Here is a 27802-nt window from a genome sequence, read left to right as displayed (position 1 = left end):
AGGCAGCAGAACGTTCTCCACGGTATCTTCAGACTGTCACGTCTGTCACATGTGCTCAGTGTGAACCTGCTTTCATCTGTGAAGAGCACAGGGTGCCAGTGGCGAATTTGCCAATCTTGGTGTTCTCTGGCAAATGCCAAACGTACTGCACGGTGTTGTGCTGTAAGCACAACCCACACCTATGGAGGTTGGGCCCTCATACCACCCCCATGGAGTCTGTTTCTGACCGTTTGATCAGACACATGCACATTTGTGGCCTGCTGGAGGTCATTTTGCAGGGCTCTGGCAGTGCTTCTCCTGCTTCTCCTTGCACAAAGGCGGAGGTAGCGGTCCTGCTGCTGGGTTGTTGCCCTCCTACGGCCTCCTCCACGTCTCCTGAAGTACTGGCCTGTCTCCTGGTAGCGCCTCCATGCTCTGGACACTACGCTGACAGACACAGCAAACCTTCTTGCCAAAGTGCGCATTGATGTTCCATCCTGGATGAGCTGCACTACCTGAGCCATTTGTGTGGGTTGTAGACTCCGTCTCATGCTACCACTAGAGTGAAAGCACCGCCAGCATTCAAAAGTGACCAAAACATCAGCCAGGAAAACATCAGCCAGCATAGGAACTGAGAAGTGGTCTGTGGTTATCAGACCACTTGTTTAAGTGTTCCCTTAATTTTTTTGAGCAGTGTATTTTAACACCAATAACACCAATTAGTTTATGTCAATCTAGCAAACCAGGCAACTAAAAGCTAGATTAAGAATTTTCTTAATCTCCTTATACTCTGCTTCCACTGGGCATTCCACTGATTTCAAAACTCGGTCCTCTAAAAAATGGAGAGCATTAGCAGCACTTATGCAGTTCTTTGTGATATATTTTTAAAAAGCTGCTTTAGAAAAGATTACCTATACGTACTGAGCAGCTCATGTTATAGACAGAAGCTTAATACATGGCAGATCAATCCGAACTCATCTCTCTGCCTGTCCAGGCCATCCATTATCTCAGCCAATCAATGCCTCTTCCTGTCTTTTTCCTTGGCTAAATCAACTAGGCTCATATTTAGATGTTTTAAAGCATATTGAAAGAAGGCGTACAAGTTTGTTTTTAAGGCACATGAAAGTTCACATGTTCCAGAGGCATTTCTGTCAAATGAATTTTGATTATGTTCAAATGCCACTCCTGTGGAGTAGTGACACACGCATAGTTTCCTTAAACGAGTCACACATGTATCTCAGAACCCCTGTGAATGTGTCAACCTCGTAAATATATAAAGAGGGGAGAGGGGGTTGTGAGATTCTGGTCTTGAGCTGCCGAACAGCTTGTGTGGAATTCAACCATGTAAATGCAGTCCCCATCATAACCTATTTCCCATTCAATTTCCAAATTAAAGTTGTCACGGAGTCAGTTACTGAGCAGAAGGCACTCCTGGAAAATGCCAGTCTAGACATTTCAAGGAGCCATTTAGCTTCTAGTGGATTCCCTAAGTGGGACCTTGTTATGACAATTGATATGGAGATGAAATAAAATGTAAAACCATCTCACTATAATAAGGAATCCGCTGATATGGATTAGAATGCTGAATAGAGAAGCAATATTGAATTTATGAGTTAAGTCAGGCTTAGTTTTAATTATTGCGATAACTGAATTCTCAACATTGCAATAAGATCAGAGAAAATCTGAAAATAGGACATAACTGATATACTAACCACCCACACACTGCCACGGTGCACAAGTCTGAAAAAACATGCCCCTGATCTCCATATCTGGAAGATAGCCTAATGCTACTTTTAACAAGCACACTGTCCGCTGTGCTGACTGTCATATTCCTCTGCCCTCCTCTGAAGTCTATTCATTTGGAGGGCGACCCATCTTTTATATTCCTGTAGAGCTCCTCTCCCCACACCATCTCACCCTTCTGCTTACAGCAGCACTTCACTGCTGAAATGCACAGGCCCAATTACCAGCCTAATCATACAGCCACCACCTTAAGGTGCCAACACAAATTACTCGACACAAAAAGGTGCTTTCTGTCCCTATAGAAGAACCTGTTGTAGAATTACAACATTACGTTAATTGTCACACCCTGATCTGTTTCACCTGTCTTTGTGCTTGTCTCCACCCCCCTCCAGGTGTCACCCATCTTTCCCATTATCCCCAGTATATTTATACCTGTGTTCTCTGTTTGTCTTTTGCCAGTATATTTTGTTTCATCAAGCCTACCAGCGTTTTTTCCCATGCGCCTGCCTTTCTCTAGTTGCTGTTTTCCTGGTTTTGGCCATTCAGCCTGCCTGCTGTTCTATACCTTGTCACACCACCCTGGATTGCTGACCTCTGCCTACCCTGACCATGAGCCTGCCTGTCGTTCAGTACCAATCAGGTTCTGCATGCCCTTGACCTGTCGTTTGCCTGCACCCCTGTTTTTGTAATAAACTTTTTTTACTTCTAAACTGTCTGCATCTGGGTCTTCTTCTGAGCCTTGACAGTTAATCACATTACTATTATATTATTACTTTCACAATGTGTGTTCTTCTGAGTTGGGCCACAGATCCTTGAGCTGACAGTTGATTTACGATGCCTTGGTGATAAAACAAACGATAAAACAAGCCACATTCCATTCATGTGAGGGAGATGGCTCCGGTCTGACTGAGCCTGCATTTCATAGACTGAATTGTTGTTTGTGTACTGAGGTACCAGGGAGGAGATGGCTCAGGTATGGATAAATGATGAGGAACCTTGCCTTGGGGGCGAAACCCTGGTTTTCCTTGGATACTGTCTCATGTGAATTATTCATTTCTTTCAAACAAATCCCAACCTTTTGACCCATTCCACACATCTGTTCTGTGTCATGTATTCAGAAGGATGTGTCTTTGCTATAAAGAGCTATAACTCAGTTCTGTTTTTCTGAGTTCAGTGATTACCTCCAAGGTGGTTGCTGTCCTACTACATTACTGCAGTAATTAAATAATAAAGTTAAATTGTTTTGAAGAAATCTTAGTGTCTCCTTTGATTAGAATAATTATGACGACAAACCCTTTATAGAACCCTTTTTGCTTCCAGGGAAAACCCTTTTGGTTCCAGGTTAAAACAGTTTTCGGTTTCATGTAGGACCTTTTCCACAGAGGGTTCTACATGAAACCCAAAATCGGTTCTACGTGGATTCAAAAAGTGTTCTCCCTGGAACCAAAAAGTGTTATACTATGGGGACAACCGAAGAACCCGTTTGGAACAGTTTATCTTTTTAGGGATAGGGGGCAGTACTCGGAAGTTTGGAAGACTGACGTGCCCAATTAAACTGCCTATTCCTCAGGCCCAGAAGCTAGGATATGCATATATTTGGTAGATTTGGATAGAAAAAAAACAAAGTTTCCAAAACTGTTCAAATAATGTCTGTGAGTATAACAGATATGACAGGCGAAAACCTGAGGAAAATCCATCCAGGAAGTGGGATATGTTTGATGTGGGTACTTTTTAATTGATTGCCAATACAGTATGTTATGGGTTAGGACCCAGATTGCAGTTCCTATGGCTTCCACTAGATGTCAACAGTCTGCATGTTGTGACCGCCTTTGAGCCAGTGGATTACTGAACAAAACGCGCCAACAAAACTGAGTTTTTGGAATATAAAGAGGGACTTTATCGAACAAAACAAACATTCATTGTGTAACAGTCACTCTTGTGACTGCAACCAGATGATCTTCAAAGGTAATTGAACAATTTTATCGCTATTTCTGACTCCTATTCTTGGCTTGATGATGTTTGTATGCTTTTGTAAGCGGGGCGCTGTCCTCAGATAATCGCATGGTATGCTTTCGCCGTAAAGCCGTTTTGAAATATGACACAGCGGCTGGATTAACAAGAAATTAATCTTTAAGCCGTTGTATAACATTTGTATTTTTTATGACTGTTTATTATGACTATTTCTGTATTTAGAATTTGGCGCTCTGCAATTTCACAGGATGTTGTCGAGGTGGATCGCTAGCGGGACGCCTGCGCCAGAAAGGTTAAAGGTGAAGCATGTCTCCTATTCTGAATATTAGGGCTCAGTAATAGATTTAGAAGCTTGACTAAAAAGTTGTTCTTCAAGCAATTGAAATTATTATTGATTCCATTTCCTGTAGAATGGAACATTTTCTGTGTGATTACATGGAAAAAAATCCTTCTACAAAAGATGCTAAGTAGAATCATTCTTTGGTTTGTCCCTACAAGGGAACTCATTTTATTTTTTCATAGAACCACCTGTAAATGTTTTTTACGTGAACCGTCTAGAAATGGTGATCAAGAATCATTTTATCATCTGAAGGTTCTACCAAGAATCCTTTTATCTTTGAAGGGTTCTTCCTAGAACCCTCCATGAACAGTTCTACCAGCCTTAGTAGTGATACAGTTCATATATCATAAGGCCTTTATTTATTATACACCTAAGCCAAAAACATTTAAAGTATAGTTTTTCATAATTCCCAACGTTTAAATCCTAGTAAAAAGTCTTAGGTCAGATAGGATCACCAATTTATTTTTTAGAATGTGAAATGTCAGCATAATGGTAGAGAGAATTATTAATTTCATCTTTTATTTCTTTCCTCACATTCCCCGTGGGTCAGAAGTTCACATACACTCAATGAGTATTTGGGAGCATTACCTTTAAATATTTTAATTTGGTCAAACGGTTCGGGTAGCGTTCCACAAGCTTCTCACAATAAGTTGCAGCCCATTCCTCCTGACAGATCTGGTGCAACTGAATCAGGTTTGTAGGCCTCCTTGCTCGCACATGCTCTTTCATTTCTGCACAAACATTTTCCATAAGATGGATGTCAGGGCTTTGTAATGGCCACTCCAATACCTTTACTTTGTTGTCCTTAAGCCATTTTGCTACAACTTTGGAAGTATGCTTGGGGTCATTGTCCATTTGGAAGACCCATTTGCGACCAAGCTTTAACTTCCTGACTGATGTCTTTGAGATGTTGCTATAATATAGCCACATAATTTTCCAGCCTCATGATGCCATCTATTTTGTGAAGTGCACCAGTCCCTCCTGCAGCAAAGCACTCCCACAAAATGATGCTTCCACCCCCGTGCTTCACAGTTGGGATGGTATTCTATGGCTTACAAGCCTCCCTCTTTTTCTTCCAAACATAACATTTTTGTTTCATCAGACCAGAGGACATTTCTTCAAAAAGTACGATCTTTGTCCCCATGTGCAGTTTCAAACCGTAGTCTTACTTAAAAATCATACAAAGTCATTTTCTGGATTTTTGTTTTAGATTCCGTCTCTCACAGTTAGTGTACCTACGATAAGAATTACAGACCTCTACATGCTTTGTAAGTAGGAAAAGCTGCAAAATCGGCAGTGTATCAAATACTTGTTCTCCCCACTGTAGATACTTTGTACCTGTTTCCTCCAGCATCTTCACAAGGTCCGTTACTGTTGTTCTGGGATTGATATGCACTTCTCGCACCAAAGTACGTTCATCTCTAGGAGACAGAACGCGTCTCCTTCCTGAGCGGTATGACGGCTGCATGGTCCCATGGTGTTTATATTTGCGTACAATTGTTTGTACAGATCAACGTGGTACTTTCGGGCATTTGTAAATTGCTCCTAAGGAGGAACCAGACTTGTGGAGGTCTCCAATTTTTTTCTTTTTCTGAGGTCTTGGCTGATTTATTTTGATTTTCCCATGATATCAAGCAAAGAGTCACTGAGTTTGAAGGTAGGCCTTGAAATATATCCAGAAATATATCCAATTGACTCAAATGATGTCAATTAGCCTATCAGAAGCTTCTAAAGCCATAACATAATTTTCCAAGCTGTCTTGTCAAAGCAAGTCTTAAAATTCAAAATCAAAAACCTTCTTGAAAAAATTCCATATAGGTTAATAGGCTTAGACGGGGCTTAGTCTACAGAGGGTTTTAAATTTATCAGATTACTCAAACTCCTGATGTTAAAGTTGAAGACTCAATGCTTAAGCACTATTTAAAAGAATAAAAATGTAATTAAAAAAGTTTATTCAGATTCAGAAGGGTTCTATGTAGTGCCTTTCAAAGACTCTTTCTTGCCTTCTAAATAATCATTTTTTGTAAAAAAAAAATGTTTTATTAGGATGTTTAAAAAGGTTCTATGTGTGACCTTATCCGGCGGAGGCCAAAGAACCCTTTTGGAACCCTTTTTTTCTAAGAGTCCATAGGCTATTCGTAATACTATTCCCTTTCCTTATCATCTTTTGCTCCTTTCCACTACATGTTGTCATGTTTTTGAGGCCTGTACATAACCAGACAGACGTATAGTACATCACTTATCTAAGGCTGCGTTTAGAAAGGCAACCCAATTCTGATTTTTTCCCCCACTAATTGGTCTTTTGACCAATTGGATCAGCTCTGAAAAATATCTGATGTGCATGGTTGTCAGGCATATGTGCATAGGTGGCAGGGAAGTCAGGCGCAGCAGTGTAAAATGGAGTCTTTTAATAAAGTCCAAGTAACATGGCTCCATAACACTAAATCGACAAAATTAACAATAAAAAAATATGGGTACGAAGACCCGTCGCGCACCCATACAAAAACACTACACTGACGATAAACAATCTCTGACAAAGACATGAGGGGAAACAGAGGGTTAAATACACAACAGGTAATGAATGGGATTGAAAACAGGTGTGTGCGAAGACAAGACAAAACCAATGGAAAATGAAAAATGGATCAATGATGGCTAGAAGACCGGTGACGTCGAACGCCGAGCACCGCCCGAACAAGGAGAGGCAACGACTTCGGAAGAAGTCGTGACAATGGTCAAAAGACCAATTAGTGGAAAAAATATTACAATTGGGATAGACATAGTGTAAACGTACCTCAATGGTTTTCATAATGGCTCTCATAGGCATGAGGCCCAAGCATTGGCATAATGTGCCATTGGAATGCCTGCAGATTACAGATAACCATTTGGCCTCAAGGGTATCATTTGCTACCCTTTACCATGTGTCTACCTCAACCATCTGGGCCCTCAGGGAACTGTAGGACCTGAAATGGCCCACCTATTTTCCATAAGCGGATTTATCTACAGTATTAAGAAGCAAATACATTGACTAGAAAGCAGTACACCAGTGCACACCTCTGAACAAGGGGACTTACTTCAATGGGCTAATATTCAATCATTTCCTGTCATTTTGATAAGTTTTGAAAAACACTGCTGTAATAGCTTTTTCAACATGTTCCTTCACACTGTTTGCACAAGCAATCTCTGGAATGAATAGAATAACGAACACAGCTGTTCTGTTTCTGTGTTGTGTTTGGGATTTTCAATTGGAATTGCAAACATTATTATTTACTATGACTAATGGCTTACCATAGATATGTGCCATACTTTAGGAAAAATAGAGCCATCAAAGACAAAACAAATATCAGATATAACATACTGTATACTCTGGTGTAAGGCCTTGGGGAGGAATTTCATTCTGATCTCCATGGGAACAGCTAGAGGGTGATATTAGCTTTAGCTTGGTTTTGACCCGTGGTTTAATGCAAAAAGCAAAAAATGAATGAGAAAAAATCCAATTAAAACTTGCTGTAGGTCTGTAGTCTTGCAATAGTAACCTTCTCCTGGGGAAAAAAGGAGTGACTATATGAGGCAATTAAATATTTTCCCCATAAAATTAACATAAGTTCACACCCTCAAACATGTCCTTTTCAACATTAACTAGAAGACCATTTTGTACAAACGCCAATAAGTTTGTAAAAAAAACAGTTTCCATTTTTTTATTGAATAGTATCCCCTGTGCAAGAAAATATGTAATTAAAGTTTAATACAGAATTTGAATAGTAAAGGTGTGTGGATTTATGACTCAGTCTCTGCATGAGTTTCAGTAAAACTGGGTCTGGTTTTCCATCGCACTATATAAATCAGGAAGGACTTGCCAAGCATTGAGGCCTCAGGTTAAGAACTCCTGTCCATCCATCACCCTTACAGACAACACAGAGGACATGACGTCGCAGTACTGGTGCTGAGGGAACTTAAGCCCTCTTAACATAGAGCATTGGGAGAACTCTTGTTAAGTTATAGTCCCAGGCTTGTTATTTCATTTATCTTCCTATGCAATATATGATAACAGTTGCACTGTGTTGAGACAAGAAACCCACAAATGTTGAGGTTTGTGTACTAGTGCATGTAATGTAGCTCAAAGATGAGCTTAAAGGGCCATTGCAGTTAATTATATTTCACATTGTGAAAAGAAATTGCTGGAATTTTCCGCCTGTTCAGGTGGGATGGAGTTCTTGCCCGAAGCATAACGTCACAAGGCGATCTGATTATAAAAGACCAATGACTGTTCATTTGTTAATGGCATATACTGTATCATCCTACACTGCTGCTGGTCCGGCCCGGTCATATTGACATTCCATTCCTCTTGACAGCGTGCAGTCGTGACTCATTTCAGAAAACTAGGCATATGTCGCATGTCACTACCTCACAGGAGAGGCATTTGAACATATACTGTATATATACACATTTAAAAAAAATCTAAATCCGTTTTTTGGCAGAAATGCCTTCTGGAACATGTGACCTTTCATGTGCCTTAAAAACAAAATGTTATGTCATCTGTAAGTAAGTGTACAATTGTTAAATTACGAGCCTACTTGGTTTAGCCACGGGAAGAGACAGGAACCTTCCCGCTAGCCATGATTGGCTGAGATAATGTATGGGCTGGACATGCCGAGAGATGAGTTCGGATTGGTCTGCCTTATAGTACACTTCTGTCTATAACATGAGCTGCTTAGTATGTGTAGGTAATCCTTTCTAAAGCAGCTTTTTAAAAACATATCATGAAGAACTGCACAAGTGTCGCTAAGGCTCTCTACTTTCTGGAAGACCGAGTTCTGAAATCAGTGGAACAGTGGAAGCCGAGTATGATCGCTAAGGAGATGGAGAAAATTCTGGTGTTTCATTGCAAATGTGGAGGGAGTCGAAACGAGAACACACAGAACAAGGCTGTTGTTTAAAACACCTGTCTGGATTAAAACTTCAAACTAAGGGCAATCATGGCATCTGGTACATGGCAAGCGTTCATCCATGTATACTGGTAAGAGAGTCTAGCTAGCTACATTTTCAGATGTTATACATTTCTTATTTAGTCAGAAAGTCATTTTCATTCCAAGTTAAAGCATACTGTTAGCTAGCTAGCATTAGCTGACTGGCTCACTAGCTAACGTTTATGATCTGTGTAATGTTATTTGTATTCATAATGTTATTCGAGCCATTTGCATTGCCAGTTATAGCCTAATGTTAACTAGCTAGCTAGTTTGAACCAAGCTAGTTAGTTTGAACCTAGCTCATTGCTTAGCTTTAGCTACCTGTAGATTCATGCATTATAGTAACGTTACGATTTGGGATTATGGTTAATTGTTTAGCTAGCTAGCTACATGTCTAAACAAAAGACTCCACTATGCAAGCAACCATTTCACTGTACCATTTACACCTTCTAACAAGCTAGAAATGAATAAAAAATGTTGTTTGAAAGTTGCTTTTAGCTGCTTGGTTTGCAAGATTGACATACAGAACATCCTTCTTTAAAGCAGTGAGCAAAAGCACAATAAATTGTGCAGTCGCTACTTGCAAGGTATCAAATGTTTCTTTGCACTGTCTTCCATCTGAACAATCACTTAGTCTGGTTTGGCCAGAGAAGTTCTCTTCGCTTTGGACTGCATTGTAGGCTATATACAAACGTGCATTAGCCAGCAGCTTGATCCTCCATCCTATCCATATTGTAGCTGGCAGCAGCCGTAACCATTCAAGACTGAAGTGCCTAGATAGTTATTCTTCTATTATTAAAAGTCAAGGTCATGCTATTCAGTTTTGCACATTTAGTTTTGAACGTCATTTTGAAGATTGCTGCCCGACTGAATGTTCTACTCTCGATTGACATTGATGAAGATTTAAAATGTGGTATAACTTTAGCTAGCTAGGTAGCTAAGATTGAGGGGGCTGCACTGAACTTTAGTAAGCTAACACGAGTATTGCTTGTATTTTTTACAAACTTGTAAAGATAGGGGCAACGAAATCATAATGACGGCAATGTCATGATATTTCCAGATCACTGTAGTGTAATTTAGAGTAAACGTTCATTAGCTAGTAGCATAGCTGGTTAGCTAGCTAGTAGCTATATATGTCTTAGCAGCCACAGCATCTGATGAAAAGTTCATTTTCAATTGCAGTCACATACACCGGGTAGGTGCAGTGAAATGTGGGGAGAACTGAAACAGCGTGTACGAGCAAGGAGGCCTGCAAACCTGACTCAGTTGCACCAGCTCTGTCAGGAGGAGTGGGCCAAAATTCACCCAATTTATTGTGGGAAGCATGTGGAATGCTGCCCGAAACATGTGACCCAAGTTAAACAATTTAAAGGCAATGCTACCAAATACTAATTGAGTGTATATAAACTTCTGACCCACTGGGAATGTGATGAAAGATATTAACTAACACTGTTTTACGTTCACCATGATCTGTTTTCTTGTCACAGCCTTGCAGAGCTTGAGCACATGTAAAACAATTACTTGAAAAGATAATGTACTTACATGCCTTGCTTTAGACTTTCATTATAACCTTGTTTATGATCTGTTTATTATGTTATGTAAATAATCGACAAGAGAAGTTTATGAAGAATGACAACCTTTCTGTCAGGATTTGGCCAGGGTTGTTCCGGGTTTTGATCACTAGATGCCCCCATTGTGCTTTTTGACCTTATGTTTTTTCCCTTGTTCCCCATTATTATTTGCACCTGTGCCTCGTTTACCCTGATTGTATTTAAACCCTTAGTTTCCCTCAGTTCTGTGCTCTGTGTTTGTATGTTAGCACCTAGCCCTAGTGTTCTGTGTATTCTTGTCGATTCCAGTGGATGCTCTTGTGGAATTCTGTTTTTGTTTTCGAGTATCTCTTGAGGCTTTTTTGTGCTATTCCTACCACCTTTTGGATTTGCCATTTTTGTATTGAAGGACTTCTCCTTTTTACTTTATTAAATACACCATCTTAAGTACTGCTGTGTCTGCCTCATCTTCTGTGTTCTGCTGACTATTCGTGGCTCAGTTGGATAAGTGACTGTTTCTCACTCCGGAGACCCAGGTTCGTAACCGGGTCCTGACAGAAACACAGAGCCAAAAATGAACCCAGAGGCAGCCAGTTCCCAGGACCTTTTTGCCATGCTGTCCCACCACCAGGAGACTGTCCAACGCCACGAAGCCGCCCTGGTTCAGCAAGAGGCCTTAATGGCTAGACATTCTCATCTTCTGTCGGAGATGCTGACTTCCATTAAGCAAATATCTGATCGTCTTACCCCGGCAACAGTTCCCGTCCCAGTACCTCAGATTCACGTGCCCATGGCAGTTAACCCCCTGGCTGAACCTCGTCTTCCACCTCCCCAACGGTTCTCAGGTGATCCAAGTGCTTGTAAAGGGTTTCTCACCCAATGTTCTCTCTCCTTTGAGCTACAACCCTCGTCGTTTCCCACCGACCGGTCAAAGATCGCTTATATCATCACCCTGCTGTCGGAGAAAGCCCTGGCCTGGGCTACTGCTGTGTGGGATGCCCATAGTTCCTGCTGTGCCAGCTACTCTGCCTTTGCTGAGGAATTCAAACGAGTGTTTCAAGGCCCAAGCAGTGGTTCTGACTCAGCCAAACAGCTCCTGACTCTCCACCAAGGTTGGCGCAGCGTGACGGACTATGCCATCCAGTTCCGCACGGTGGCAGCAGCAAGTGGCTGGAACAACGAGGCGCTCACGGTGTGCTTTCTGAAAGGCCTTTCCGACACTATCCAAGATGAACTGGCCACTCGGGAACCACCGGACAATCTCGAGTCCCTGATCAAGTTGGCCTCACGCATTGACCAGCGTCTGAGAGAGAGAGAACTCAACCGTAGACCTCTAGCCCCTATCAGTCCCAGCTCCGAGTCCCCACCTTTATCCTCGCTGGCTCCATCGGAACCCATGCAGATTGGACGCATCTCCCAGGCTGAGAGAGACCGCCGGATGAGGGAGCGACGCTGTCTATATTGCGGCAAACCGGGCCATTTCCGTTCCACGTGTCCCGGGCTCCAGGGAAACGCTCTGTCCCGTACAGACCGGGGGGAACTGTAACGGGAAACATAACCTCCTCCCATCCGTCCAACTCCCGTCTGCTCATTCCAGTCACCCTCTCCTGGGACAACCACAAGCTTCACCTTCAAGCCTTGGTAGACTCTGGAGCCGCAGGTAACTTCATGGATGGTGTCTGGGCGAAGGAGAATGGCGTTCCCTCTGAACCTCTAAGTGAACCCATGAGGGTCACTACATTGGATGGAAGCCCTTTGAGATCTGGACTTGTCACTCATGTCACTACCTCCTTGCGACTTTCAGTTTCACAACACCAGGAATTGATGAACTTTCATTTGATCTCCTGTTCCGAGTTCCCTCTCGTCCTTGGATACCCTGGCTTCACAGCCATAACCCTCACATCGACTGGTCTGTGGGCACTATCAAGCAGTGGGGTCCTACGTGCCAAGCTACTTGTATTTTCCAGAATTCCCCGAGTTCTACTCCCGAGTCTTTAGAATCCATCGACCTGACCCGAGTTCCCGAGTGTTACCATGACCTCAAACTGGTGTTTAGCAAACAGAGGGCCACCATGCTACCACCCCATAGACCTTACGATTGCCCCATCGACCTGTTTCCGGGCACTTGCCCCCCAGGGGTCGGATCTTTTCCCTATCTCCACCCGAACGAGCTGCTATGGATACCTACATCAAGGACGCTCTGGAAGCAGGCCTCATGCGTCCATCCACCTCCCGGCGGGAGCAGGGTTTTTCTTTGTGGCCAAGAAAGACGGTGGATTACGTCCTTGCATCGACTACCGGGGACTCAATGCCATAACCGTCCGTAACCGTTACCCGCTACCCCTTATGGCCACAGCCTTCGAGCTGCTCCAGGAAGCAGTTGTTTTCACTAAGCTTGACCTGCGGAACGCATACCATCTTGTGCGGATCAGACCTGGTGACGAGTGGAAGACCGCTTTCAACACGCCTACTGGTCACTATGAATACTTGGTGATGCCCTTCGGTCTGACCAACGCCCCAGCGGTGTTCCAAGCGCTCATAAACGATGTGCTTAGGGATATGCTTAACATATGTGTTCGTTTACTTGGATGACATCCTCATCTTTTCGAGCTCCCTTCAAGAACACACTAAGCATGTCAGACAAGTACTCAAACGCCTCCTGGACAGCCATCTGTACGTTAAGCCGGAAAAATGTGAATTCCATTCATCCCGAGTACAATTCCTGGGATTTGTAGTGGAACCCGGTCGAGTCCAAATGGACCCCAGGAAGGTAGGGGCGGTAGCGGATTGGCCCACCCCCAAATCCGTTAAGAAAGTTCAGCGTTTCCTGGGCTTCACAAACTTTTACCGCAAGTTCATCAAGAACTTCAGCTTGGTGGCAGCCCCTCTCAGCTTTAACCAAGGGTGGCAATGCAAGGTTTTTGTGGGGAAGAGAAGCTGAGACGGCCTTCCAAGGACTCAAGCAGCGCGTTCTCTCTGCTCCCATCCTGATACTACCGACTACGGATGAACCATTTGTGGTGGAGGTAGACGCATCAGAGGTTGGTGTTGGAGCTGTCCTGTCTCAGAGGGGTGAAGACAAGAAGCTTCATCCGTGCGCTTTCTTCTCACACCGGCTTACCCCAACTGAGAGGAACTACGATGTGGGGGATTGTGAACTCCTAGCGGTTAAGATGGCATTGAAGGAATGGAGACACTGGCTCGAGGGGGCTTCTCACCCGTTTCAAGTGCTTACGGACCACAAAAATCTGGAGTATATCCAACAGGCGAAGCGGTTGAACTCTAGACAAGCTAGATGGTCTCTTTTCTTCAATCGATTCCAGTTTATCCTCACCTATCGGCCCGGGTCGAAGAATCTCAAACCGGATGCCCTGTCCCGAGTCTACGCTCCTGCCAATCGAGATGACACGGACATGCCTGTCCTTCCTGCTGCTAAGATTGTGGCTCCGATCTCGTGGCAAGTTGAGGATACCGTGAGACGTGCTCAAGCTAGCGAACCGGACCCGAAAGGAGGTCCTGCCAATCGGTTGTTTGTCCCCAAGGCAGTGAGGACTCAGGTCCTTCTATGGGGGCACTCCTCTCGCCTCACCTGTCATCCGGGCGTAGGTCGCACCTTGGAGTTCATCCAGCGTAAGTTCTGGTGGCCTACCATAAGAGAAGACGTTGCCACTTTCGTCAATGCCTGTCCCGTGTGCTGCCAGGGCAAATCTTCTCACCTCCGCCCTCAAGGACTCCTTCACCCTTTACCTGTTCCCCACAGACCCTGGTCCCATATCTCATTGGACTTTATTACTGGACTTCCTCCATCCCATGGCAATACTACTATCCTAGTCATAATCGACAGGTTTTCAAAGGCGGCCAGGTTCGTCCCTCTGACTAAGTTACCTTCTGCCAAGGAAACGGCTGAGTTGGTAATTAATCATGTGTTCCGAGTCTTCGGCATTCCTCAAGATATGGTTTCTGACAGAGGTCCCCAGTTCGCCTCAAGGTTTTGGAAGGCCTTCTGCCAACTCATGGGGGCTTCTGCCAGTCTATCTTCAGGGTACCATCCGGAGTCCAACGGCCAAACAGAGAGGATGAATCAAGAGCTGGAAACCACCCTCCGATGTATGACTCGTGACAACCCGTCCACATGGTCATCCTTTATTGTTTGGGCCGAATACGCGCACAACACCTTGCGCTCCTCCTCCACTGGTCCCCGCACGAGTGTCAGTTTGGCTATGCTCCTCCATTGTTCCTGGACCAGGAGGCAGAAGTCAGAGTGCCTTCAGCCTTGAAGTTCGTCAGACGCTGTCGGCTTATGTACCTCACAGAGGTACCAACAACAAGCCAACAGACGTCGCCGTCCCGAGCCTACCCTGCGCCCCGGCCAGAGAGTCTGGCTCTCCACAAGAGACTTACCTCTACGGGTGAAGTCTCGCAAGCTGTCCCAAAAATACATCGGTCCCTTCAAGGTTGCCAGGAGAGTTAACCCAGTTTCTTATCGCCTACACTTACCCAGATCCCTTAAGATTAATCCCACATTTCATTGTTAAAACCTGTTGTTTTTTCTCCCCTTGTCCCGGCAGACAGACCTCCCCCTCCGCCTCGTGTCATTGGAGGCCAGCCGGCTTATACCGTCCATCGGATACTGGATTCCCGCCGGGTGCAGCGGTCCTGGCAGTATCTGGTGGACTGGGAAGGCTACGGTCCCGAGGAGCGCTCCTGGGTTCCTGCCAAAGACATCCTGGACCCTGACCTCATGCGTCAGTTCAGGGCCCTCCACCCTGAGAGAGCTGGTAGGAACGTCAGGAGCCGTTCCTAGGGGGATTCTGTCAGGATTTGGCCAGGGTTGTTCCGGGTTTTGATCACTAGATGCCCCCATTGTGCTTTTTGACCTTGTGTTTTTTCCCTTGTTCCCCATTATTATTTGCACCTGTGCCTCGTTTCCCCTGATTGTATTTAAACCCTTAGTTTCCCTCAGTTCTGTGCTCTGTGTTTGTATGTTAGCACCCAGCCCTAGTGTTCTGTGTATTCTTGTCGATTCCAGTGGATGCTCTTGTGGAATTCTGTTTTTGTTTTTGAGTATCTCTTGAGGCTTTTTTGTGCTATTCCTACCACCTTTTGGATTTGCCATTTTTGTATTGAAGGACTTCTCCTTTTTACTTTATTAAATACACCGTCTTAAGTACTGCTGTGTCTGCCTCATCTTCTGGGTTCTGCTGACTATTCCTGGCTCAGTTGGTTAAGTGACTGTTTCTCACTCCGGAGACCCAGGTTCGTAACCGGGTCCTGACACTTTCATTGCAGTCTGGTTTCTTTATTTACTTTTATCAACAGAAAACATCAAAAAAGTGTAATTCAAGAGTTTTTACTCAATAGAAAAAATGTCAATAAATTAGAATCTTCAGTATCTATCATGACTCAGGATATGACCCAGATGCAGACACCGGAGGCGGATAGTACAGATCTCAGATTGTTTATTATAAACACAGGGCAGGCAAAGGGCAGGTCAAGGACAGGAACAGGTTTGTGATCAGGTCAGAGTCAGACAGGTACAGGACGGCAAGCAGAACTTGGGGTATAGGAAGATGGGAAAGCACACTGGTAAGACCTAACTAGACAAGACGAACTGGTAACAGACAAACAGAGAACACAGGATTAAATACACAGGGGATAATGGGGCAGAGGGGGTTGGAGACAAGCACAAAGACAGGTGAAACATATCAGTGTGTGACAGTATCCCCCCCCTCTAGGGACGCCACCTGGCGTCCTACGCAGGCACATACTTGGTTGACCGGTCACCCCACAACAGGGTAGCATGGAGAGGAGTACAAGAAATGGAAGATAGGAAACTCCCCATACTGTCACCAATGTACTAGTACCTACTTGATGAGCCTGGTTCTTTATTGGGCAGGTAGATAAAAAATGTCCCGTAGCTCCACAATACAGACAGCTCTAGACAATTCTATCAGCCAATATGCGCTGTAAATGCAAATCTATTCCAATTTGAATCCCCAAGCCCACACAGTTGGACTGAGCATTTCAGTGGCCCAAGGAGTCTCAGGGAAATAAATTATAAAAAATATATGTTGGAGTTATATTGAATAAATAATCACAAACAGTGATTCATTAGACATACAGGGATTATAAAGACTGCATGGGGGCTTTAATGCAAGTGTATAGCAATCATAGATAACAGGTCTTACACATTTAAATTGCAAATGTCATTAATTTCAACAAAATAATTCAATTTAGTTTAAAATGAACCATCACATATTCTGTAAAACTATATAAGAAAGAACAAATGATCAATAAAATTCATATTCGTTCAAATGTTGATTTTGTGTATTTGTATTGTTTTTTTTCTAGCCATCATACTGTTGGAGTTAGTAACGTCAGCATTTCACTGCACCTGCTATAACACCTGCAAATATGTGTGCTCGACAAAGAAAATTTGATTTGATTTTGATTTGAATTATACAGTGTCAGTTCCAAAGGATCCACAGAGTGTAAAAAGAAGAAATATAACACACTTGACAATCTTCATAATGCTTGGCAATTAAATACATCCATGTCCTCCTCCATTGATTACTGTCTCCTCAACCAAACAAAGAATGTTGTTGCTTCAAACTGCAATTTCTTTGGAAGAGTTTGACAAAAGTTGAGTGGTATGCAATCAATGGTTTAAGATGGCCTGAATGATTGACTCACCAACACACCTCAAGCAAAATATTCAGCTATAAAACAAAAAATGTAGTTTAACGAGAAAACTGCAAGAATGGTTTTTCATTAGCATAATCTTAGGTAATCTTTCCATATTTTCCTCCTTGTTTTGTGCTGTAAAATGACTGATTAAAATGATTCCCATGTAATAGCTTTCCTATAATCTGGGAACCAAGGATTAAGGATAGGATGTGTAATCCCTGAAAGGGGAATATTTTTTTAATCTACTCTCTTCTTGGGCGATTATTGTTTTGCCCAATTAAAATGAAGGGGCTGGAGGGAAAAGAGGAGCTGAGGTCCAGGTAGAAAGGCCTCGTTCACCAAAGCTGAAAGTCAAGTCTGATTGGGTTGGCAAGCCGTCAGTAATCACTCCTCAATACCAGATCCCTTAGCCTCCTCCTGTCATTTTCATTGGCCGTCGATCCAATCAGACTACGACATTTCCTATTGATGAATTAAACTATCACCATGGGGATATGAACCCTGCTATGAGCACAGAATGATGAGAGCCACAACTAAAAATACATGTTTCAATTCCGCATGATTAATAGTTTGCTTAATTTTTCTCTTTTTTACCATAGTGAAAACCTTTCTTCAGATGCCTGCCCACCAGATACATCATGTGTCTGCAGATGATAATAACACAAAACACAACCAATCATGACTAAAGGGCACATCGATTCACTGGCAGATTAGAATATGTATCTAATGTATATTCTATGTGTTCCTTCATCCCCTATATTTACTTTGAGAGAGAGAAACATGAATTAACAGAAGTAAATTCATCGCCACATTGTATGAGAAGCTTGTCATATATTCGGCAACATTTGGTGCATTGCATTGTTCTATGCATTTGACACTATGTATGCTTACAAGGTCATTTACATTATTAGTATAGAGATACTGTAGGTAAAAACAATATCAGACTGTGTCTTTGAAATTAATTAGGGTTTGCCTCCTCATCATCCTCTCATCTACAATAACTCCCTCTTCTTGTTTCACAGATTCACAGTATGGACCCTCCAGAGGCATATGGGAGGGCTGTCTGACTGTTTTGCAGTACAGGGAAGGAAACAGAGGATGAAAGGAGAGAGACTGTGCACTGACACAGTGACTCAGCAGTTTAAAGAGCATTCTTTTTGGCTGGCTAATGATCAACCCATGGCCCAGTTATAAGATGCTGGCCTGTGCCACCCTAGTCAGAGCATAACGGGCTTTCTTCAAACATTTCTACCCAATGCCAGGTTCTACGCTTTGTTCTGAAAGGGGTTTAAAAAAAGTCTAAAGTTTCAATGTCCTGAGTGAAATGCTGGGTAGTCCTCTGGATGAAGTTGTCTACAGCATGACAGATGGGCGATGTAGAAAAAATGGTATCTGTCTCTGATCTACTCCCCACTCAAATACACAACTTGCTCTGAAGATTTGTCTAATGTTTCTGAAATGTGCATGAGAATTTGTATTTTTATTCATATTTATTATGGATCACCATTAGCAGCTACCTTGGCAGTGGGGTCAAAATTAAGGCAGTTATACATTTTTAAAAACATTACAATACATTCACAACAGATTTCACAACATATTAAGTGTGTGACCTCAGAACCCGACTCTACTACCACATATCTATAACACAACATCCATGTGTACGTGTGTATATGGTGAGTATGTTATCGTGCGTTTGTATACATGTGCCTATGTTTGTGTTGCGTCACAGGCCCCACTGTTCCATAAGGTGTATTTCTATTGTTTTTTTTAAATAAAATTTTACTGCTTGCATGAGTTACTTGATGTAGAATAGTTCCATGTAGTCGTGGCTCTATGTAGTACTGTGCATCTCCCATAGTCTGTTCTAGACTTGGGGACTGTGAAGAGATCTCTGTGGCATGTCTTGTGGGGTATGCATGGGTGTCTGAGCTGTGTGCCACTAGTTCAAACAGACAGCTTGGTGCATTCAACATGTCAATACCGCTCACCAATACAAATAGTGATGAAGTCAATCTCTCCTCAACTTTGAGCCAGGAGAGATTGACATGCACATTTTTTTTTATGCTAGCTCTCTGTGTACATCCAAGGGCCAGCCATGCTGCCCTGTTCTGAGCTAATTATAGTTTTCTTAAGTTCCTATTTTTGGCACCTGACCACACGACTGAACAGTAGTCCAGGTGCAACAAAACTAGGGTCTGTAGGACCTGCTTTGTTGATAGTGCTGTTAAGAAAGCAGACTAGTAATTTATTATGGACAGACTTCTCCCCATCTTAGCTACTGTCATATCAATATGTTCTGACCATGACAGTTTACAATCCAGGGTTACTCCAATTAGTTTAGTCTCCTCAACGAGGTTTAGTGAATGATTTGTCCCAAAATACAATGCTTTTAGTTTTTGAAAAATGTAGGAGTAACTTATTCCTTGCCGCCCATTCTGAAACTAACTGCAGCTCTTTGTTAAGTGTTGCAGTCATTTCAGTCGCTGTGGTAGCTGACGTGTATTGTGTTGGGTCATCCGCATGCATAGACAAACTGGCTTTACTCAAAGCCAGTGACATGTCGTTAGTAAAGATTGAATAAATTAAGGGACCTAGACAGCTAACATGGGGAATTCCTGATTCACACTTACTTTACAGAATTCAAAATTACACTGCTTGTCTTTCAATGTTTGGTCAGATATACTTGGATGTGTAGTGTCAGTGTTTGTTGCTGGCATGTCATGCCTAAGTTAGCTAATTTTGCCATTTAAAAAAATCATTAAAGTAGTTGGCAATATCAGTGGATATTGTGAGGACTGAGCCATCTGATTCAATGAATGAGCGGAGTTTGCCTTTTTGCCCAAAATGTTATTTATTAAGGTTCTCCAAAGCTTTTTACTATCATTATTTATGTCGGTCTTTGTATCATAGTGTAGTTTCTTCAAATTTTTATTTGGTTTAGTCACATGAATTATCAATTTGCAGTACGTTTGCCAATAGGTTATACAGCCAGACCTATTGCCATATCTTTTGCCTCATCCCTCTCAACCATAACATTTTTCAATTCCTCATCAAGCCTTAATGGGTGCATGCTTATTAGTAACTGGGATAAGCAATTTCATAAATGTGTCAAATGCAGCGTCTGGTTGCTCATCATTACACACCATGGACCAACAAATATTCTTTACATCAGCAACATAAGAATCACTACAAAATGTATTGTATGGCTTCTAATACACTATATTAGGCCCAGACTTTTGAAATGTCGTTTTCCCAGATATGGCTACTGTTGAAGTGGAAGAAATCTCACTAAATCTAGTGATCTTCAACTTGATCAATCCTTCAAACAGCTGCAATCACAGATCTATTTGAGAACTGCTGTCAGACATTTTAATGGGCAATTTAGCTGTCAGCAATACAATTTTCAATGTGCACAGGAAAACAATGACAGCCAATCAATAGACAGTATTCAAAAAAGTGAACAGAGATGATGTTAACTTTTTATTGACAGCTATGAATATGTGTTAGACAATGTGAATGTTGGGGTATTCAACAATCCAAAAGAATGAGAGAAAATTCCAAAAATAACCCGAAAGAATGAAAAAGGTTTCCAATGTAGTTGTGCAACTGGAGGACAAAAAAACAAACACGGAATGACTTATAAGAGGTAAAACATATCACTGGCAGTAGGCAGACTGAGATGTATTAATGTCCCACTGAGTCTATGATAAATACAACCACAGGGGACTGCTGGCAACCCACCTAAGCTTGTCCCTAGGTCCCCTGCCTCTCTCCCATTCTGTCCAGTCTAGATAGAGGGAGCTCATTAAGTAATTTAATTAAACAAGTTGGTGAGGTGTTTGGGAAAATAAATCCAGTCCATCATATTGTTCACCTCTAGTCTTACAGCAACATTACCAAACAGCACAGGGAGAGACCTAACAGATCAATCACACAGAGCCCTGTGTGCCACCAGTGTCATCTGCCACAGGAAGGGGAGCAGCGGCGTGCTGACTAGTTGTTTCATTCATATTCTCAAGCTGTGTACAAATGGCATCACTAAAACAAACAGTTGGACTTGTGATCACATTCAATAAAATTATTTGCATGGATTGTAAAAATTACTTGACACCATGGTTTTATAGAATTGGAAATGATTACAATATCACAAACAACTGACTAACTTGATGTCATTGGTACTGTCCTGTTACCTGGACATTTGACCAGTACAATGCTATAGTTTTAATTTAGACATGAACAGACTGTGTGTTTTACTGTAGGCAATACTGCTATGGGCTGTCGTAATGGTGAACACCAGCTTAATTGCAAAGATAATGGTGCAAATAGCCACCCTGCTCTGTCAAACAACTTACAATGGGATAATCAATTGTGTTTGAAGAAAATTTGTAGAATAATATACAGCAGCTTTTCCTGGAATGGTACCAATTTAATGATTACATTTGCATTTCGCTACACCTGATCACATCGAGCATTCTGTTGAGTTGTACTTACTCTCAAGAGGAGTGTGCCAGAATTTCTTTGTAGATTCTCTCTTGTATGCAAAGTTTCGATATGACTCTCAAGAGGAAGGTTAAGTGAGAAGATAGATCAAATGTGAGGCGCTCAGGATAATACTGAATTTCACGAAAAGGTGGAAATATACCCCTTTATTAACTCATAGCGGATGTATTTCCATTGAAACTATTCAAAGTAATTATTTCTCCAATACCCACATTTGACCCATTTAGGAAAAGGGGATTGTAAACAGACAGGGACCTACAATATTCTGATGTTTGATCATGTGGTATCCTTACACAATGCTAGACAGACAGACAAAAGAACATGGGTGTCCACTTTCCATTTAAAAAGATAACATATGTCCATGCATTGTAATTCCCAATGGGATGGTTTGAGCATACAGAAATGGATGACGTCCTGTCAAACTGGACTAATGCTTGACGATCTCAAGTCATTACCATACAACTTGTAGGATGTTGGACAAGTAGTCCAGCTGGGAAATTGACTGTTTCCTATAACTACTGCAATTTGTCTGTTGCCCCAAAATTATCTGAGATTGATGATTTTTTTTTATTTGACTTTCTCACATAGAGTTGAGAGGTTGTTCTCATTACAAATGTATTGTTGAAACTTTTTTGAGTGGTATTTTATGAATCCGGGGAGCAATAGACCAGATCTGTCACTAAATGATCATCCACTCATATGTAATTGAGTGTCTCTATTGCACCTGAAGCTATCCTTTTATTTTAGATTTAGAATATCAGCACTGCCAGCGGCCAACTCAGGGGAACTTCAAAGTAGATAATTTTATAGATAGCCTCAAAGTAAAGTATGACTGTGTGTGGAATATTGATAACATTGTTTCATTAGTCGAACAATTGCTAATCGGTTTGTGACTCTACGACACTTTGCTTAAAGGGAAAGTTTGTGATTTTGGCAATGAGGACCTTCATCTTCTTCCCCAAAATCTGATGAACACTTGGATACCATTTGTATGTCTCTGCATGCTGTTTGAAGGTCAAAAGCAATATTTAATTCAATATTTTGTATATACAGTACCAGTCGAAAGTTTTTCTTTACTTTTGACCATTTTCTACATTGTAGAATAATAGGGAAGATATCAAAACTATGAAAAAACGCATATAGATTCATGTAGTAACCAAAATAGTGTTAAACAAATCAAATATATTTTATATTTATATCTTGAAGTTATGTTCATAACCCTAAATGAGGAAAAGTCATTTAATTTCATGGAGAAAAAAAGAGGTTAACTAGCGTTTTAGACAACTCAAAAGTGCAAATGGGTCAAATTGACCCACAACATAATAGGAGGGTTAAGATGGTCATACATTGGATCATTTAGCTATTTTATTTTGAATTTTTAGGACCCTTTTAGGTATATAAAAATATCAAGGGTTTTTCTTTATTTGTGGCATTTTCTACATTGTAGAATAATAGGGATGATATCAAAACGATGAAATAATACATTTGGATTCATGTAGTAATCAAAATATATTTTATAATGACATTCTTCAAAGTAGCCACCCTTTCCCTTGATGACAGCTTTGCACACGCTTGGCATTCTCTGAACCAGCTTTATGACCTAGTCACCTGGAATGCATTTCAATTAACAGGTGTGCCTTGTTAAAAGTTAATTTGTGGAATTTCTTTAATTCTTAATGCATTTGAGCCATTCAGTTGTGTTTTGACAAGGTAGAATACCAAGTCCATATTATGGCAAGAACAGCTCAAATAAGCAAAGAGAAATGACATGCCATCATTACTTGAAGACATGTAGATCAGTTAATGCAGAAAATGTCAAGAACTTTGAAAGTTTCTTCAAGTGCAGTCGCAAAAACCATCAAGCGCTATGATGAAACTGGCTCTCATGAGGACGGACACATGAAAGGTAGACCCAGAGTTACCTCTGCTGCAGAGGATAAGTTCATTAGAGTTACCAACCTCAGAAATCGGCAATTAGCTGCACCTCAGATTGCAGACCAAATAAATACTTCACAGAGTTCAAGTAACAGACACATCTCAATATCAACTGTTCAGAGGAGACTGCGTGAATCAGGCCTTCATGGTCTAATTGCTGCAAAGAAACCACTACATAAGGACACCAGCAATAAGAAGACTTGCTTAGGCCAAGAAACATGAGCAATGAACATTAGACTGGTGGAAATCTGTCCTTTGGTCTGATGAGTCTAAACTTGAGATTTTTGGTTCCAACCGCCATCTCTTTGTGAAACGCTGAGTGGGTGAACAGATGATCTCATGTGTGGTTCCCACTGTGAAGCATGGAGGAGGAGGTGTGATGGTGTGAGGGTGCTTTAATGGTGACACTGTCTGTGATTGATTTACAATTCAAGGCACACTTAACCAGCATGGCTACCACAGCATTCTACAGCGATTTGCCATCCCATCTAGTGGGACTATCATTTGTTTTTCAACAGGAGTGCACTCAATGACATGGAGTGCGCTCAATCACTCAAAACACACCTCCAGGCTGTGTAATGGCTATTTGACCTAGAAGGAGCGTGATGGAGTGCTGCATCAGATAACCTGTTATACACAATCAACTGACCTCGACCCAATTGAGATGTGGTTTGGGATGAGTTGGACAGCAGAGTGAAGGAAAAGCAGCCAACAAGTGCTTAGCATATGTGAAAACTCCTTCAAGACTTTTGTAAAAGTTTTCCAGGTGACTACAGTGGTTCCTCCTTTAAAGGTTGTGTCATACTGCGGCACACCCTGACTGCTGCTGCAGCATCCTGTGGCACGTCATTTCATTTCTCAGCCATTTCTTCTGTTACTGCAAGTTATTGCTAGTTTGAGCACCAGAGGGCATCTTTAAGAAGCATTTGATAGTATTCCATATTGTCATTTCCAGATAATTTAAAACCTTATTTGTAGTAACATTCATTTAATTAATATTATGGTGTTTCCATTCAGAGAACTTGTCAGTTTGTAAATTCAGACTGTTTTGCCATCGGAGCGCACACTGGACGTTCGGGCTGATTTGAGCCTTCTGGCCTTACAACAGCAGTCAAGCACCCAAGCTAACATTGGCTAGCTACTTCCAGACACAAATGATTCCACTCTGACCATTTTACTCACCCTAGCAGAGCTGGTAAGGCAGTTTTCGTGTTAACCAGAGCATTGGTGACTGTAAATTCAACAGGTGTTGAGCACTCATAAAGTAATTATTATGTGCTCTGGTACACTCAGAAGAGAGTGCTCTGAAATCTGTGTAGATAGTAAGCTGGACACATTACATTTTAATAATGTTATTTTCTGATAAAAAAATAGTTAATTGCATTAATCAGGATAATCTCCTCTTGTAATTATGTAATTCTGGGTTGTCATCGATCACTAGACCAGAAATATATGTTTCCCCCCCCTACTTTTTCATTGCGCAGACATAAGCACAGTTGACTCCATCAAGGTGTGGATGTTTACTATCTGCACAAGTAGTTTTTTTCCAGTTTTGTCCGTCGAACAGATTGTAGTGGTAAATAAAAAGGGATACATTTTTTTTGTGGGAATTATAAGCATCACTCCAGTCAAAACAGGCTCTGCGAATGTTCGATTCCATTAATTTGCTATGGGCTTGCGCTAGTGTTCCAGTTTGGGTGAATTTTGACTCATTCTATTGTCCAGCCTGTAGATAGCCAGAGCAAATTTACAAAAGCACCCAAATGTCCATTGAGAATACACAATGACTATAACATTTAGCTAAGCAAAGAATGACGAGAATAATCAATAAACATTGGGTAGTTAGATAGCCTATAGTTAATTTACTGGCAAGTTTGATGTATATGTCACCCCCTGATCAGTTTCACCTGTCCTCGTTATTGTCTCCACCCCCTCCAGGTGTCGCTTATTTTCCCTTGTGTATTTATCCCTGTGTTTCCTGTCTCTCTGTGCCAATTAGTCTTATATGTTCCAAGTCAACCAGATGTTTTTCCCGTACTCCTGCCTTTGCTATTCTCTTTTTCCTCGTCCTCCTGTTTTTTTCTCTTGCCTGGACTCTGTACTAGCGTGCCTGACCATTCTGCCTGCCTTGACCACAAGCCTTTCTGCCACTGTACATCCTGGACTCTGATCTGGTTTTGACCTTTTGCCTGTCCACAACTATTCTCTTGACTCCTCCTTTTGGATTATTAAACATTGTAAGACTTCAACCATCTGCCTCCTGTGTCTGCATCTGGGTCTCGCCTTGTGTCATGATAGTATAACTACTAACGTTAGGTAGCTAGCTAACATACTGTTACACACTGCTGTAATGATATGCTATGTGGTTTGTAAGGACAGCATAGCTAACAAATTGTCAGGCAACATAACGTGTAAGGTAACTTATTTGAAAAGTCAAAACTTTATTACATTGAGTAACAAGCTACCTCTTGGTCATTAGGGCAAATCTGATCTGTGCTTGGAGGGGGGTTTTCACACCTAGCTCAGCTATTAGACTGTTCTTTAATAAAGGTTGAATAGTCTATTATTCAGCTAGTAGCCCTCCTCCCCAACTCGCAACAAATTTCTGTTCCCATCTCATTTCTTTCCCTCTTCCACCCGTCATCATTCTGCTCCTGAGTAGCTCTTCGGTTGTGCATCAAGAATTCTGCATAGAGTAGCACGTTTGTATGAAGGTGTGGTTATTCACAGGCTAATTGTTATATGATATGGTGGAACTATTGTGTCTTTTTGTCGAGCGCGAAACCTTTTTTATTTTCAATCAAAAATAATTTTTCTGAATGCAACTTTTTTACAACACATAGGAAGTCAAAGCGGACACCTACGAAGATGGCATCTCAGGTAAGCAGCACTGGGCTGTATTGACGTATCCTAAAAACGACATCTTCTGCTTTAGATTGAATGGTCATACCTCAGTTATTGCTTTCATATCTATAAAAAATAAGCTGTTTTCCTGACCTTCAGAGAGCGAGCTGACCAAGGGGTTGATAATGTAGATATTGCCAGATGTTCACTGTCCGAGGAACAGGCCGAGGAAAGCTTTATTGCTGGCAAAAGTGTCCATAACCAGAGGTAATTGAAACTGTTCTGTGTTATTTTCTCCATCTCTTCCTGTCTTGTTGTACATGGAACCTGTCTCACATGCATTAATTAAAAAACCCTTCAGCTGCTAAAATTCAGATTTACACCACATAAACACAGCAATTTTCACTTGCCTATCTGTTGCTGCCAAGTCATGATTTCCCTGGGGGTTAGCCTTGCAATAACCAAGTGGTGAGACACATAGGCCTCTATATTTAAATGTTTCAGGTACACTACGATAGGTGTCTGCATCACATACCATATCTTCTATTGACATTATCTTCTATTGTTTGTCCTCATGTGTCTGTTTTTCATCATAAAGTACTCTGTAGTCACTTAGTGTGGACACCAGGTGAGACCACACACACAATAAAGTCTCTCTTCTTCACTTCATCCCTTCTCCCTAAATCCTCTAGGTTATATCAGCTGTTTCGGTGAACCCCTCCCGCAGCTGAACTGGCTGACACAGAGGGCACAGCATGATCATAGGTGAGATGTTACTTGGTCGGGTCAACAGGAAGTATTATTAAAGAGATGTTTACATTGAAATACAAACAGAGATGTAGTCATTCCGGAGTTAATGATCCAAGGTCAGTTTGGCATTTCACCTCCTGATTTAAGATGACTGAACATGTTAGAGAAAAAAAACAAGGCTTAATCATGCTCTCTCTCGATCCATCTGTCTCTCATCTGCAGGTATGTTTTGATGTGAGAGAGGAAGCCAGTCCCGTCATCGCCACCTCACCCGCTCTCAAGATAACCTTCGGGCCAACTGGGGGCCCAAGGCTGGTTAGGAGACACCGCAATTGTGATGAACTGAGAGAATATTAGGGTATCACTGTAATTCATGAATCATATGCTGTCTGCCGCTGTTCTTACCTCTTTCCCTTTCTGTCTTCTACACCTCTCTCCCCACCTCGTCTTTCTTCCTCGTTTTATAATGCACACCATATGAGCATTGAAGTACATCTGAATAATATTACAATTATTATAATGCATTTATGTATTTCTAA

This window comes from Oncorhynchus masou, chromosome 8 (genome assembly GCF_036934945.1).
Source record: "Oncorhynchus masou masou isolate Uvic2021 chromosome 8, UVic_Omas_1.1, whole genome shotgun sequence".
NCBI classification, from domain to species: Eukaryota; Metazoa; Chordata; class Actinopteri; order Salmoniformes; family Salmonidae; genus Oncorhynchus; species Oncorhynchus masou.
Note: the sequence above shows the minus strand (reverse complement) of the source record.